General features: G+C 43.7%; 1 protein-coding gene across 1 annotated transcript in view; it reads left to right on the forward strand.

The window, feature by feature from the left end:
* Window positions 1-637: 637 nt before the first annotated feature.
* The window catches only part of LOC110496033 (TGF-beta receptor type-2), a 55,848-nt gene continuing 41,992 nt past the window's right edge, over window positions 638-14,493 (forward strand). Inside the window, exon 1 of the mRNA XM_021571664.2 lies at window positions 638-741. The gene's annotated coding sequence lies outside the window, so the exon portion shown is untranslated. The remainder of the gene's footprint in view (window positions 742-14,493) is intronic.

A 14,493-nucleotide genomic window follows, 5' to 3' on the forward strand; every position in this document is an offset into this window, starting at 1 on the left:
GAAAAGAGCACCTGCCTGACTGGGCGTGAAGTGGTCATAATCAAAGGCAGAGAAGCCGGCTTCAGGGAAAGGAATCAATGCCGGCCAATCAGGCTCTTCACTCTCATTAAGGCCAATTGATGTCTGTCCTAGTCACCTCCTAGGGACATACACTGCCAAAGACACGAGCATTGTAGGCAAGTTTCCTTTTTCATCAAGCAGTTTTGAGCCAAGATGTCTAATAGCTCAAGGCCTCTCAAGACAAAGGATGTCTTGATAGAGAAGAATTGGCTGATATGTGTTAGATAATAGAGAAAGAGAATGGGAGTGTGGCGCCCTCCTTTGGGCCTGCATTCACAGATGTTCCAATCCGCTTTGTTTATGTGTAAACTCAAAATATAAGGTGAGATACTTATAGTTTACAGTCCATTTTACTCTATATATTAGTTTGCATTTGTTAGATACTGGCTGTGTTTACACAATTCTGATCTTTTGCCCAATTATTGGCAAAAGGTCTGATCTGATTGGTCGAAAGACCAACACTGGCAAAAATATCAAAATTGCCCTGCGGTGTAGTCTACTCTTGTCTGGTGCACAGGAGGGATGTTCCTTCCAGCCAAACACCACAAGGGTGCAGCAGACAAACACAGATGTTATCTCGCTGAGGAGGATGCATCAGGGGAGGGACTGGAATCAACTGAAAGGAAATCGCCACTGAGCGAGAATGACGTGACTTACCATTCATCTCCTGAATAATTAAAGGTACGTGTCACTATGAAACTGTTAGATGACCTTGTTTTGGGGGGATTGCCTTCATGTGATAAGCCTACCATGGTTTGGTAGTCGTTTGTGAGGGAAAAAGAAAGTCAAAAACTACTCCTGACTTCTAGGAATACGTACCAGCTATGTGTATATGATCATGATGAACACAGCTGTTCTCTTGAGTCCTTATGTGTGCAGAACAGTGCCTTCTGCTGTACAAAGTAGTAACTACTGCACTTTAAAACTGGGATACTTCTCAGCCCAAATAGTGAGCCAGCGTCAATAGCCTTCCAGAACCTATTCTACAAGCTTGGCATTCTGTCTGTGCCTGCCTATGGTCTTCTGTTCAATGGAGAATGGGGCAAGCTAGGGGAATAGGGGATTCTTGTTTTGCTGTTTTTGTGTTGCGGCTAGTTGAGCACAATTGATTTACACACAGCTTAATGGAATAAGGGAAGCTGTACAATTGGGTTGGATCAGACGGGAATCTAATGACCCTAGTCTTCCAGGTGCACATCAGTGGAAATTCAATCAAGAATCTGTGATTACTCAGCACACAACTGACTTGCACCCGGTGCTCCCAAATAAGCTGATTTTCCAGTAAGAGAGCAAATTACGAGGGAATCTAATGCCACAACCAAAACTAACAGACCACCACAAGAGACACAGGATGATATGGGGTTTGGCTCTCATTGTGTTAGCAGCTATTTTCTTGTGTTTAGGAGTAGGTGCAGTGTAGCCAACCAAGCTTGCATATACAGTACACAGCGCTATGCTAATTTTAATTCAATGGATTGAATTAGTGCAGAATTTAGTTGTGTCATATTAACCTCTATTGGTGAGGCAGTATCGCGTAAATAACCTTGTCTAGACACGCTGCTAGCTTAAACAATTAGACAATAGGGCTCGAGTCTGACTGCGCATTGTTCTGCCCACAGAATGAGCCTTGTCAAAGGACTGCGGTGGGGTCTAATTGATAAACAGGGTGAGAACGAACGCTGCCACCGAGACCGAAGGACAAGACAGGAGGACAAATAAATAACACGCTGTCACGCCAACGTCGAACAATGAAAATACGAGGCCCCCTTCAACAGCGCCAAATAACTCACGCTGCCCGTGGCTTTAAATCAGACAGCTCTCTCAGTTTCAATATTCCCGTGATGAATTGCTATCATTGTATCGCAGGAATTGGGAGCAGGGCCAGCCACATTGAAGTTCACAATGACATTAGTGGAACAATTGAATCTCGTGGGAGCCATGCTGCACACAAGGCTTTTCTAGTCCCGAGGTTGTACTGTGCGCCAAGGGCCTTTTGCTGCTCTCAATACACAGATGGCAATAGGTGATTATTGAGGATGTGAACACTCAACACACTATCACATTTCATTGTGAAATAGACACAAATGAATGATTAAATACGAGCCAATGTTGCTTGTTGCGTTTACGTTAGCGTCCCCTTGTGGTGTTTCCCTTAGCAAAGGCTAGTTGCCCTCCGCTGGTGCAGAGAAATGGGGAAAGAATTACTGTCGTTCGCCGTTGCTCAGGGGTTGATGGCAAGCGTCTGAATCTGCACAAGAAGGAACTCAAACTGTCAGTTCTTTGTTTTGCCAATACAGTCTGAATGTATGGACTGCTAAACAACTCCACCATCTTCCTCCTAGAGAGTGTACACATCACTGGACTCATTGATCCCTTTGGACGTCTGAATTAAGGTCTTAAAGTAAACCGTAGTACTATTATGCTCGCAAGTCCACAATACTTATTTGCCATTGACCTCAAATCTTTAAGGCTATTGCCCTTATTAACCTTGTTAAGAGAACAGTTATCTGCTCCATTATGCTCAGATGTTCTGGTCTCCGTGGTGTAGTTTGGGCTTCCTCATCACTCCCTGTCCCAGAGCAGAGGAGACCTGACTGCCAACATTAACTGGCATTGAGGGCAGGCAGGCAAGCAGGCAGGCAGAGAGCTTGGGTTCTCTGGCCAACTAGTCACCCAATGGACATCCAATAGCTATTCTCACACTTTGACTGACTCCACTTCAATGTCATCTTGGTAAGCAACTCCAGTGTATATCTGGCCTTGTGTTTGAGGTTAATGTCCTGCTGAAAGGTGAATTTGTCTTCCAGTGTCAACTGGAAGCAGACGACCAGGTTTTCCTCTATGAGTTTGCCTTTGCTTAGATCCATTCCATTTATTTTCATCCTAAAAAGCTCCTTAGTCCTTGCCGATGACTAACATATCCATAACATGATGCCACCACCACAATGCTTGAAAATACAAAGAGTGGTGCTCAGTGATGTGTTGTGTTCGATATGCCCCAAACATAATACTTTGGATTCAGAACATGAAGTTAATTTCTTTGCCACATATTTTCCTGTTTTACTTTAGTGCCTTATTGCAAACAGGATGCATGTTTGGGATATGTGTTATTCTGTACAGGCTTTCTTCTTTTCCCTCTGTCATTTAGGTTAGTATTGTGGAGTAACTACAATGTTGTTGGTCCATCCTCAGTTTTCTCCTATCACAGCCATTATAAAGTCACCGTTGGCCTCATGGTGAAATCCCTGAGTGGTTTCCTTCCTCTCCGGCAACTGAGTTAGGAAGGACGTCTGTATCGTTGTAGCGACTGTGTGTATTTATACACCATCCAAAGTGTCATTAATAACTTCACCTTGATCAAATGGACGGACATTCAATGTCTGCTTTTCTTACCGACAGGTGCCCTTCTTTGCGAGGCATTGGAAAACCTCCCTGGTCTTTGTGGTTGAATCTGTGTTTGAAATGCATTGCTCGACTGAGGAACCTTATGTGTGGGGTACAGAGATGAGGTAGTCATTCAAAAATGATGTTAAACACTATTATTGAACACAGAGTGAGTCCGTGCAACTTATTATGTGACTTGTTAAGCATTTTTTCCCTCCTGAACTTATTTATGCCTGCCATAACAAGGGGTTGAATACTTAATGACTCAACATTTCTAAAAACATAATTCCACTTGGACATTATGGGGTATTGTGTGTGGGCCAGTGACACAAAATCGCAATTTAATACATTTTGAATTCAGGCTATACCACAACTAAATGTGGAAAAATTCAAGGGGTGTGAATACTTTCTGAAGGCACTGTACGCACCAGGATCCTCTAGTTGGCAGCAGGAACAAACACAGCGATTTTTTTAATAACAACCCTCAGATCCTCTTATCCACTCTCTTCCTAGCAGCATGTAAACCATCCTCATCCCACGCGAGCCTCCGCAATAAAGAGGGAAAAGGAGGAGAAAGGGAGGAGAAGAGGGGTAGGACAGCATTTATGCTCAAACAAGCAGTTTACCCAGAGATATACAGCTTAGAGATTTATGAATTTATCCTCAGTCATTTTGAAACATTAGAACTTCAGATATAGACATGGCTACACAGACCTCAGTGATATACTGTAGCTAGGCCATCTGAGTAACAGTCTATAGGTGCAGGAACACAGATCTGAGAACGGACAGAGGACCACACTGGCTGGAGGGGCCGAAGTGTGGCCCCTTAAGATTTGCAGGAATGTTTTTTGAGTGTTGTTATTGTTTTTTGAGAGAGCTCCCTGAAGACTTCACACCACTGCTTCCCACTGTTTGAGGGAAGGACGTGCCGAAGAATTAGAACTTTGCAGATATTGTATTATTATGTGGCTCAGATGCGTTAAGATACTTTAACACGTTAAATAAGGTAGTCTGCGTTCACACAACCCCCCTCCCCCCAAAAAATGTATAAAGGTTTATTACAGGATGAAAATAGTGCATAGTGAATGCTCTGAAAGACAAAACAAAACAACTCAGGAGCTATGCTGCATTGTTGAGGGTCACTTTTTCTTCCACTGTAGCTACAGTACCTGCACTCTTCACCTCCTATTTCTCAGCTCCAATTCAGGGCTCACAGCGTCTGTTTTCCAGCTTGTCTTCTGCCAGTTCTAACCTTGTGCCCTCATTAAGACGTGTGTTGTGGGAACGTAGTGAAAGAGTGCTGCGTATACGGTAAATGTCATGCCCTCGCCAGTAACAGTAACAATGGACGGTGGATGGGGACTGGCCATGGGGTGAAATGCCATGCAAAAAAATACTGTGGAACCGCTCCGGCAGTCCCTTTTAAAGATCTGCAGTGGCTGAGTGAGACCCCTGGCCCTTTGAATTAAGAGTCCCCAGGGGGGAACTGACTCTGTGGGCTAGAGGGCAGAGGAGAATGACTGTTGTTTATTCTGGGTCAACGGTGGCCACTTCCTGGGAAGACTGAGACGTATGCAAACACTTATAGTCTGGACCATCTTGATATTGTGCCTCCTTGAATTCAGTCCAGCAGCATTTCCCCTTCTTTTTTTTCTTCCTCCCGGTGTCACGGTACATTACACATGTTATGGCTACGGTAGGCTAACCCGTGGTTGAACTGCAAAGGAACCCGGCAGACATAGGTGACTGGGGCCTGGATCTGCCTGCCGGGGTGGGGCAGGAGGGGGGCCTGGGATTTAAATGTTCCCACATGTGGAGGTAGTGCCAGGGAAGCAGAGGTTCTGCGCGGCTACGGGCGACGACACAACGCTGCAAAACAACCGTCAGAGGAGATTAGCCTGGGGATGCTGCAACACGTCGCAGGACCCTCTCACAAACTGACATGGGATCTGTATAGTACACTAGGCGCACAGACTCTCAGTCCTGTTTTTAGTGCTTTCCACATTGTGAGGCTGAGGCTCACATCCAGGGTTGACAAAGGGGCCCAGACCCACTGTACCACAGGGATAAGTGGGTTGTGCTATGTTGTATTGGTAAGGGCCTAACACATTGTGCCTTACGACAATCTAAACATTACACAATGATCTCACAGGTGGTGAAGGGAGAGCCATCTGAACCCAGCCATGTTGCATTCTCTCTGCTGCCCGCTCCAGGGATGGAGCCAGAGCCAGGCACATCTGTTCAACACTATTTGAAACATCTATGGGTTGCTATGACTGATGAGCTGTGTTTTTCATTACACTACAGTGAATGAAATATGTGTCCTTACATTTCATGAATAAAGTCTATGTCAGTTTGAGCTAATTCTGCCTTGCAAGAAACATTCTGTTGCGGCTCAAAGTAAAGCGCTAATGATGGGCTCTTAAGCCTGGCCTTAACTCCGTCACAGCAAGGAGAAGCACCAGCCAAGATCAACAGTGCGCTATGGTAACGGCTTGCCCACTCTCCATCAGTGTTGGCTCTCGTATTTCACTTCCCTGGACTACTTTCGGCTGGCTGCCTGGCCTGGCGTTTTAACACTTATAGCTTTTCCCTCTGTCTGACTGTGTCTCCAGACACCATAGGCCTGCGAATTGGGGCCCGGTTGCCATGGCGCCCCTCTCGACAACAAGAGTACACAGTGGTAAACATTAACACGTACAGCAGGCGAGGGCCAACACGGAGGAGGCGAAGAGAGCTGCGGCTAATGACGTCGCCAGAACATTCCGCACATCCACTCAATCCAGCCACGTAGGAATGACTGGGAGAGGAGGTTGAATATGGCTGGTGGTGATACTGCTGCTGCAACTGCATTGGTCAACACACCTGGGGGTTTAAAACTCATCAGGAGAGGGGATGGGTTGGAGTTGTTCCTATTTCAAATCAAACTCTTTTATTTTTGGGATATGTGTGTCCTTAGGCAGTGGTACTTTAGCCTAGAGTAAGATATTTTGCGATTTGGGGGCGAGGACCCAAGTTATTTGTCTTTTTTTGACAGCTGTTGTATATACTGGAATCTGATTCTCATATGAAACTGTAGTCTACCATCTCCCTAAAGTAAGTACAGGAACCCCATTAGCATGCATGTACAGCAGCATCAACCTGTCAAAGCTCTTAAAGCCAAGTTTTAATTAAGGTCTGATTCTAATCTGACATTCTTTGAAATTAGTAAAATATTTGTGCATTCTTAGCTCTATAGCTTAGTCTTTAGAGGTTTAGCTCGCCTTCCTCCCACCACAGCGTGCCGTTGGACCAGTACAATACCATAATGTGTAAAGTGCAGGCCCTGTAATGGTGGGGCTTATTTTGGGTTGACCACACATTCACTTTCCATTGGAGAGCTGCTGCATTCTTCCTGTGAATACAATGAAACAATCCACGAGCACACAGCAACTATTATCATTGTTCTAGGAGCTTGCCCAGTGGTCGAATCACATGGCTCGAGACGGGTCAGTTGGAAAATCTCAGCGTGATAAGCCCAGATGGGCCGACGCTTACTCGCACTCGAATCCATCTTATCAGATATAACACGTTCGCCCCATTCACCTCAAACAATACCTCTGCGCCGAGGTCAGCCTGGAGGAGAGGAAATTCATCTGATCCACCAGATGCACTAAAAACAAAGGGCCTGGGCTGCAACTGGGGCTGGTGGAGCGCCAGAGAGCGAGCCGTAATGGCAGTGGGTTTTAACGAGACTGGACCATAAGGTTATGCCAGAGCTCCTGGAAATAGATGCAGTGTGGTCCATTTCCTGTGCAGATGTTCAGGACATGGCCTCTCTCGGGCGGGGCAAATAAAAATTGACTGCTGTGATAAAAAAATGGCTTTTTAGTGGAACACACAATGGCCTAGACAGAATAAATATGCTGAATAGATATATTAACTGTGATCTGTGCTAAAAGCCCCTCTAAAACTTGAATATTGTTTTTTTTTTAAGTACATTTTAGGAGGGCAACTTAAAGTCGTTTGACTTATGAAAGATGGATGGAGTACAAAGAAAGCTTTAAGCCTATAAGGGGTGAAATTGTTTCAAAGGAAAGTAGGCCTGAAGTAAATTAATAGAGTTACGATTTAGTGCAAAAACTGGATATAATTATCATCTTGGATTAACAATAACATATAGATAAATCCACACTATTTTTGTTACTGGATGACAGAAATAAATACCCTTTAGAGAGACCAGAGCTACTCTGTTATTTATTTTAGTCGTATTATTACCTATCCTGCCTTCATGTACAGTGTGCTTCAAAAATATTGGGACAGTGACACGTTCTTTGTAATATTGGCCCTGTACTCTAGCACTTTGGATTTGACTATGAGGTTAAAGTGCAGACTGTCAGCTTTAATTTGAAGTTATTTTCATCCATATTGAGTGAACCGTTTAGAAATTACAGCACTTGTTGCCCCGCCCGAGAGAGGCCATACAGTCAAAGTTAAAGATGCACAAATATCCTACTCCCCACAAAATGTAAACCTCCCCTGTTAATGTATGGTGAGAGGTTAGCATGTCTTGGAGGGATGCTAACCTCCTCTGTTAATGTATGGTGAGAGGTTAGCATGTCTTGGGGGTAATGCTAACCTCCCCTGTTAATGTATGGTGAGAGGTTAGCATGTCTTGGAGGGATGCTAACCTCCCCTGTTAATGTATGGTGAGAGGATAGCATGTCTTGGAGGGATGCTAACCTCCCCTGTTAATGTATGGTGAGAGGTTAGCATGTCTTGGAGGGATGCTAACCTCCCCTGTTAATGTATGGTGAGAGATTAGCATGTCTTGGAGGGATGCTAACCTCCTCTGTTAATGTATGGTGAGAGGTTAGCATGTCTTGGGGGTATGCTAACCTCCCCTGTTAATGTATGGTGAGAGGTTAGCATGTCTTGGAGGGATGCTAACCTACCCTGTTAATGTATGGTGAGAGGATAGCATGTCTTGGAGGGATGCTAACCTCCCCTGTTAATGTATGGTGAGAGGTTAGCATGTCTTGGAGGGATGCTAACCTCCCCTGTTAATGTATGGTGAGAGGTTAGCATGTCTTGGAGGGATGCTAACCTCCCCTGTTAATGTATGGTGAGAGGTTAGCATGTCTTGGAGGGATGCTAACCTCCTCTGTTAATGTATGGTGAGAGGTTAGCATGTCTTGGGGGTATGCTAACCTCCCCTGTTAATGTATGGTGAGAGGTTAGCATGTCTTGGAGGGATGCTAACCTACCCTGTTAATGTATGGTGAGAGGATAGCATGTCTTGGAGGGATGCTAACCTCCCCTGTTAATGTATGGTGAGAGGTTAGCATGTCTTGGAGGGATGCTAACCTCCCCTGTTAATGTATGGTGAGAGGTTAGCATGTCTTGGAGGGATGCTAACCTCCCCTGTTAATGTATGGTGAGAAGTTAGCATGTCTTGGAGGGATGCTAACCTCCCCTGTTAATGTATGGTGAGAGGTTAGCATGTCTTGGAGGGATGCTAACCTCCCCTGTTAATGTATGGTGAGAGGTTAGCATGTCTTGGAGGGATGATATTTGTTCATCTGTAATTTTCTCACTCATCATTATTCACGATTAATTCAGGACTATCTGTAATCATTGTAGCATCCACATTACAGTATAACTATTTAGAAACATATTCTATTCTTATTTACAATACAAGTGACCCCAAAATGACACAATACATTATTTACCATTCATTTCTATTGGGGACAAAATACTAGTATATACATATTGATCTGGTACTCCCTGTATATAGCTGCACATTGATCTGGTACTGGTACTCCCTGTATATAGCTCCACGTTGATCTGGTACTCCCTGTATATAGCTCCACATTGATCTGGTACTCCCTGTATATAGCTCCATATTGATCTGGTACTCCCTGTATATAGCTCCACATTGATCTGGTACTGGTACTCCCTCTATATAGCTCCACGTTGATCTGGTACTCCCTGTATATAGCTCCATATTGATCTGGTACTCCCTGTATATAGCTCCACATTGATCTGGTACTGGTACTCCCTGTATATAGCTCCACGTTGATCTGGTACTCCCTGTATATAGCTACACATTGATCTGGTACTGGTACTCCCTGTGTATAGCATCACATTTATCTGGTTACTCCCTGTATATAGCGCCACATTGATCTCGTAATCACTGTATATAGCTCCACATTGATCTAGTACTGGTACTCCCTGTATATAGCTCCACATTGATCTGGTATTGGTACTCCCTGTATATAGCCTCACATTGATCTGGTACTAGTACTTCCTGTTTTAGCTCCATTCTAGTGTATTTTATTCTTCTTGTTTTACTATTTTTCTTTGTATTATTATTTGTTAACTCTACATCGTTGGGAAGGGCTATACCCGTTGTATTTGGCATGTGACAAATACAATATTTTATTTGAGGCCTACATCAGGCCGAAGCCTGTTTTTATTCCAACTAAAGGGACAAGGCAACACATCACAAACAATATTACTATTGTTCCCCCGGCAGCTGCTAACATCTGAGGCCCATTTGTTAGCATGTGATGAACAGTGTTTCTCCCTCCCATCACTAATTCCTTATACCTCATCTCTTTTCCTTCATCCATATAAGGGTGGGTGTAATCACATTCAGAAGGACTTGGATACATTGACAGGAAATTGAATTTAAAATGCTGAGTATTGGTAGTTATCTGACAGGTAAGATGTGTGTTTCTCTGTTTCATTTAATCCTGGCTATGTCTGTTTGACTATCTGTTTCATTTTACTGTAAATCCTACTCTTATTCTAATATCAACATTTTGAAATACTAGTACTATGTGATTGCAAGCTATTTTTTCTTCATGTTGTTTTTATGAGCTCTGACTACGGTGGGAAAACACACAGCAAACTGTTAATTTGTCAAAGCATTCAACCAAATGATTATAACTCACTTGAGACAAACCATAATTCAGATTTTGAACTTGAGATATAACTCAAAGAACTGGTGCTGCACCTCACAGTCTCCATGGCAATCGAGCTGAGCTGGACCGTGCTGTCTAAGTCAGATTTCCTAATACATCTAAATCATCTCCCTGTCCAGAGAAATAGGGTGGGAATAGGTGGGAGTGTTCTGAGTGAGAAAATACCTCACAGCGAGAAAGCTTGGCAGGCCATCTTTGGATAATGCCGTAGAAATCTCTAAAGAGCACTGACTCCTAAGGCATATTGAATTCAGCCTTCATTAGAATTGATGAGTAACATAAAATGTATGCCCTTGTGTCCAAATGAAAACATTATTTAAGGAAGTTGTGTGGTTAGTGCTTTAGCGCATTAAACGCTGTTTTCCGCCAAAATACTTTTCAGGTTTCAATTATTACATTTACATTTTAGTCATTTAGCAGACACTCTTATCCAGAGTGACTTACAATTAGTGCATTGATCTTAAGATAGCTAGGTGGGACAACCACATATCACAGTCATAGTAAGTAGGGGTGTAAGGGCAAAGAGACGAGAGGTGGCAGAACAGAGTGCTCGGGTTGGGGTGTAAGGTATGAGCCTAAAGATAGGGAGGGGCAGTTCCTCTTGCAGCTCCATCGCCAAGTACCATGGTCTAGTCACATGTGGAGAGAGAAGGGAGAAAGAGATCAGGGCGTAGGGTAATTTTGTGTGAGTGGAACCAGTGGGCTCAGTGGGGCTGAGTGAATGAGGAGTGGATATCGTCAACCTTCTTTTCAAAGCGAGGGAGGAGAAGGTGGAAACAATTTCCTAGGGTTACAGGCAGGATATTGACATTTTCGTGTGATAAAGTATATTTAGCAGCGATACAGAGGAAGAGAAGGTAGAGAGGAGGAAGTGGAAGGATGATAGGTCCTCTAGAAGTTGCGTTTTCCTCCATTTTCACTGAACACATTCACCTTTAAATGTTTGCTAGAGGTAATCAGTCTGGTAATTTAAGAGGCAAATGTCTCTTGCGTGCGGTGAAATGAAAGGTGCCGGTTTTCCCTTCCTAATCAAAGCAATGCACAGACTTAGAGCTGCACCCGTTTCCATAAGGTGAAGGAATGTGCATATTATGTGAATGCATGTTCACAGTCACGGTCAATTTGCTAAGCAGCGAGGGGAAATGGCTGCTCCACTTGAGGAAAACCCAAGGAATGAGGCGTTAAATGATTTCCATTTGGTCTATTGACGTCACCGATATTAGCCATTTTAACAGCATCCGCTCTTTCCACTGAGTCAAGAGAACATGTCTGCTCTGCTGGCTGACCGTATGGGTAGTTATACTGATATTGATCAAGACTTGTACACACCCAATAACATGTGGTCCATTCTGCCGCAAACACATAGTAATGCAAAAAGCACGTAAGCACGCGTTCCACAAACTCTGCAGATACGTGCACACATACACACGCATGCACGAACGCACACAGACTCACACAAATGGACCACAGAAACACAAACGCACCCTGTATTCCTGCTCAAACAGATATGGTATTCTTACTTTCTGCTCACACGAACATGCACTCTATTCCTACTCTATAGATACTGTACATAGATTCCTGCCCTCTCTCTCTCTCTCTCTCACACACACACACACACACACACACAGTGTATAGTTTCTCTCTCTATTGTTTACCATGTGGCCGTCCCTCAGCTCCTTGGTCTTATCAGCGGTGGGTTGCCATGGTATTTCCTGCCCGAACTAAGAGCAGAAGGTGGTACAAGATGAGTGCTGCTTCCTGCCTTGTATGGAACACCCCAAAACACCACCAAACAGGCTCTCTCTCACACCCTGGTGCATCCACACATCTACACTGACCACGCTCCGATAGAGACAGAGGACACATTTAGACGTCGCACACTAGTGTTTTTCAGCTGTAGAGAGCCAATGGTGGCTTCATGTGGGAAGGGATAAGGGAAAGGAGATAAATACTTTTCCCTTTTGTAATTTAACCATTTGTACATCGTTACAACACTGTATATATACATAACATGACATTTGCAATGTCTTTATTATTTTGGAACGTCTGTGAGTGTAATGTTTACTGTTCATTTTTATTGTTTATTTCACTTTTGTATATTATCTACTACACTTGCTTTGACAATGTGAACATGTGTTTCCCATGCCAATAAAGCCCATTGAATTGAATTGAATTGAATTGAAAGGGGAGGTGGGAGATAGAGAGAGAAAATAAAGGGAACAATGGACAATGCTGAGGAAGAGCAACCGTATCATTTTGTGCTGCTCTTTCATCAGATAGAATATCATTGACTTTGAGGGTGAGGGTGGCAGAGAGTGGTGGTAACACTTTCTCTCAAAATGTGGCTTCACTTCAAGACAAGGAATCTTCAAAGGGCTACACCACAAATACATCAATCAACCAAATGTATTTATAATGCCCTTTTTACATCAGCGGATGCCACGAAGTGGTTACACAGAAACACTGGCTCAAACCCCCGAACAGAAAGCAATGTAGAAGTATGCTGGCTACGAAAAACGCCCTAGAAAGGCAGGAACCAAGGAAGAAACCTAGAGAGGAACCAGGCTCTGAGGGGTGGCCAGTCCTCTTCTGGCTGTGCCGGGTGGAGATTATAAGAGTACATGGCCATTAAGGCCAGATTGTTCTTCAAGATGTTCAAACGTTCATAGATGACCAGCAGGGTCACATAATAATTACAGAGGTTGTAGTGGGTGCAAGAGGTCAGCACCCCGGGAGTTAATGTCAGTTGGTTTTCCATTGAGGAGCATTTAGAGGTGGAGACAGCAGGTGCGGTAGAGAGAGCGAGAAAGAGGAAGAGACCGAGAGGGATAATGTATATTTTGCACTTTGACAAACCTCCTCCCAAGTCACAACATTGCAGTGAGCAGACTCAATCTAGTGTGTGAGAAGCACATTTCTGCGTTCCTTTCAAAAACCACATGTACAGGACCGTTTTTAACTTTTAATTACGTCATTTGTGTCCCAACCTTACAAAAAGACTCCTTTGATTTTCAAAGCAAAAGTCTCCTTAGACTTCTTCAGAGGTCTACAGCGATGAGTAGCATTTAATATACAGTCAGGTTCGAAATGATCGACACCCTTGATAAAGATGAGCAAAAATGACTGAAGTGTTACAGGTTGCACAATAGACACTTAAAGGTCATTTCCGATTGAGCCGACATGTGCAGGGTTTCTGTATATTTCAATCACACCTTAACACTGAACTTCCGCGATACGGATTGAATCGAGCCGAAAGTCTCTAAATCTACAATAAAACACCACCTCCATGCCAACAGGCTCTTTGGAAGGGTCGCCAGAATAAAAGGTTTTATTGAGAGCAAACATCAAACGGAAACAACCTGGAGTTTGTTAAACGGCATTGGCACTTGGATTGGAACTGGGTGCTACAGTGAGATGAGAAAAAATGCAGATTTTGGCCCCGAAAAGCAGTGGTAGGTTTGGCGTTGAAAGAAAAAAGCATACGCAGATAAGAACTTCATACCTACTGTGAAATATGGTGGTGGATATTTGATCTTATAGGGCTATTCTGCTTCCACTGGTCCTGGGGCCCTTGTTAAGGTCAAAGGTATCGTGAACTCTACCCAGTACCAGGACATTTTAGCCAAAAACCTGGTTGCCTCTGCCAGGAGGCTGAAACTTGGCCACAAGTGGATCTTCCAGCAAGACAGTAAACCCAAGCACAAAACAAAGTCCACAAAGAAATGGTTAATTGACCACAAAATCAACACTTTGGAATGGCCATTTCAGTCTCCGGACTTAAACCCCATTGAAAACATGTGGTCTAAATTGAAGAGAGCAGTCCATAAGTGCTGACCGAATGATATCAAGGATATGGAAAGATTCTGTACAGAGGAAAGGGAATGAAAGGGGGATGCCTAGTCAGCTGAATGCATTCAACTGAAATGCGTCTTCCACATTTAACCCAATCCCTCTGAATGGTCCCTCTCAATGTGTTCTCCAATCTCATACAATATTATAGAGAAAAAGCTCAGTGCCGAGGGTGTAAAAAGTGTTGAAAACCAGGCTGTCAATAAATATGACCCTTGTTTTTTTTATATTT

Source organism: Oncorhynchus mykiss, chromosome 18 (genome assembly GCF_013265735.2).
Source record: "Oncorhynchus mykiss isolate Arlee chromosome 18, USDA_OmykA_1.1, whole genome shotgun sequence".
NCBI classification, from domain to species: Eukaryota; Metazoa; Chordata; class Actinopteri; order Salmoniformes; family Salmonidae; genus Oncorhynchus; species Oncorhynchus mykiss.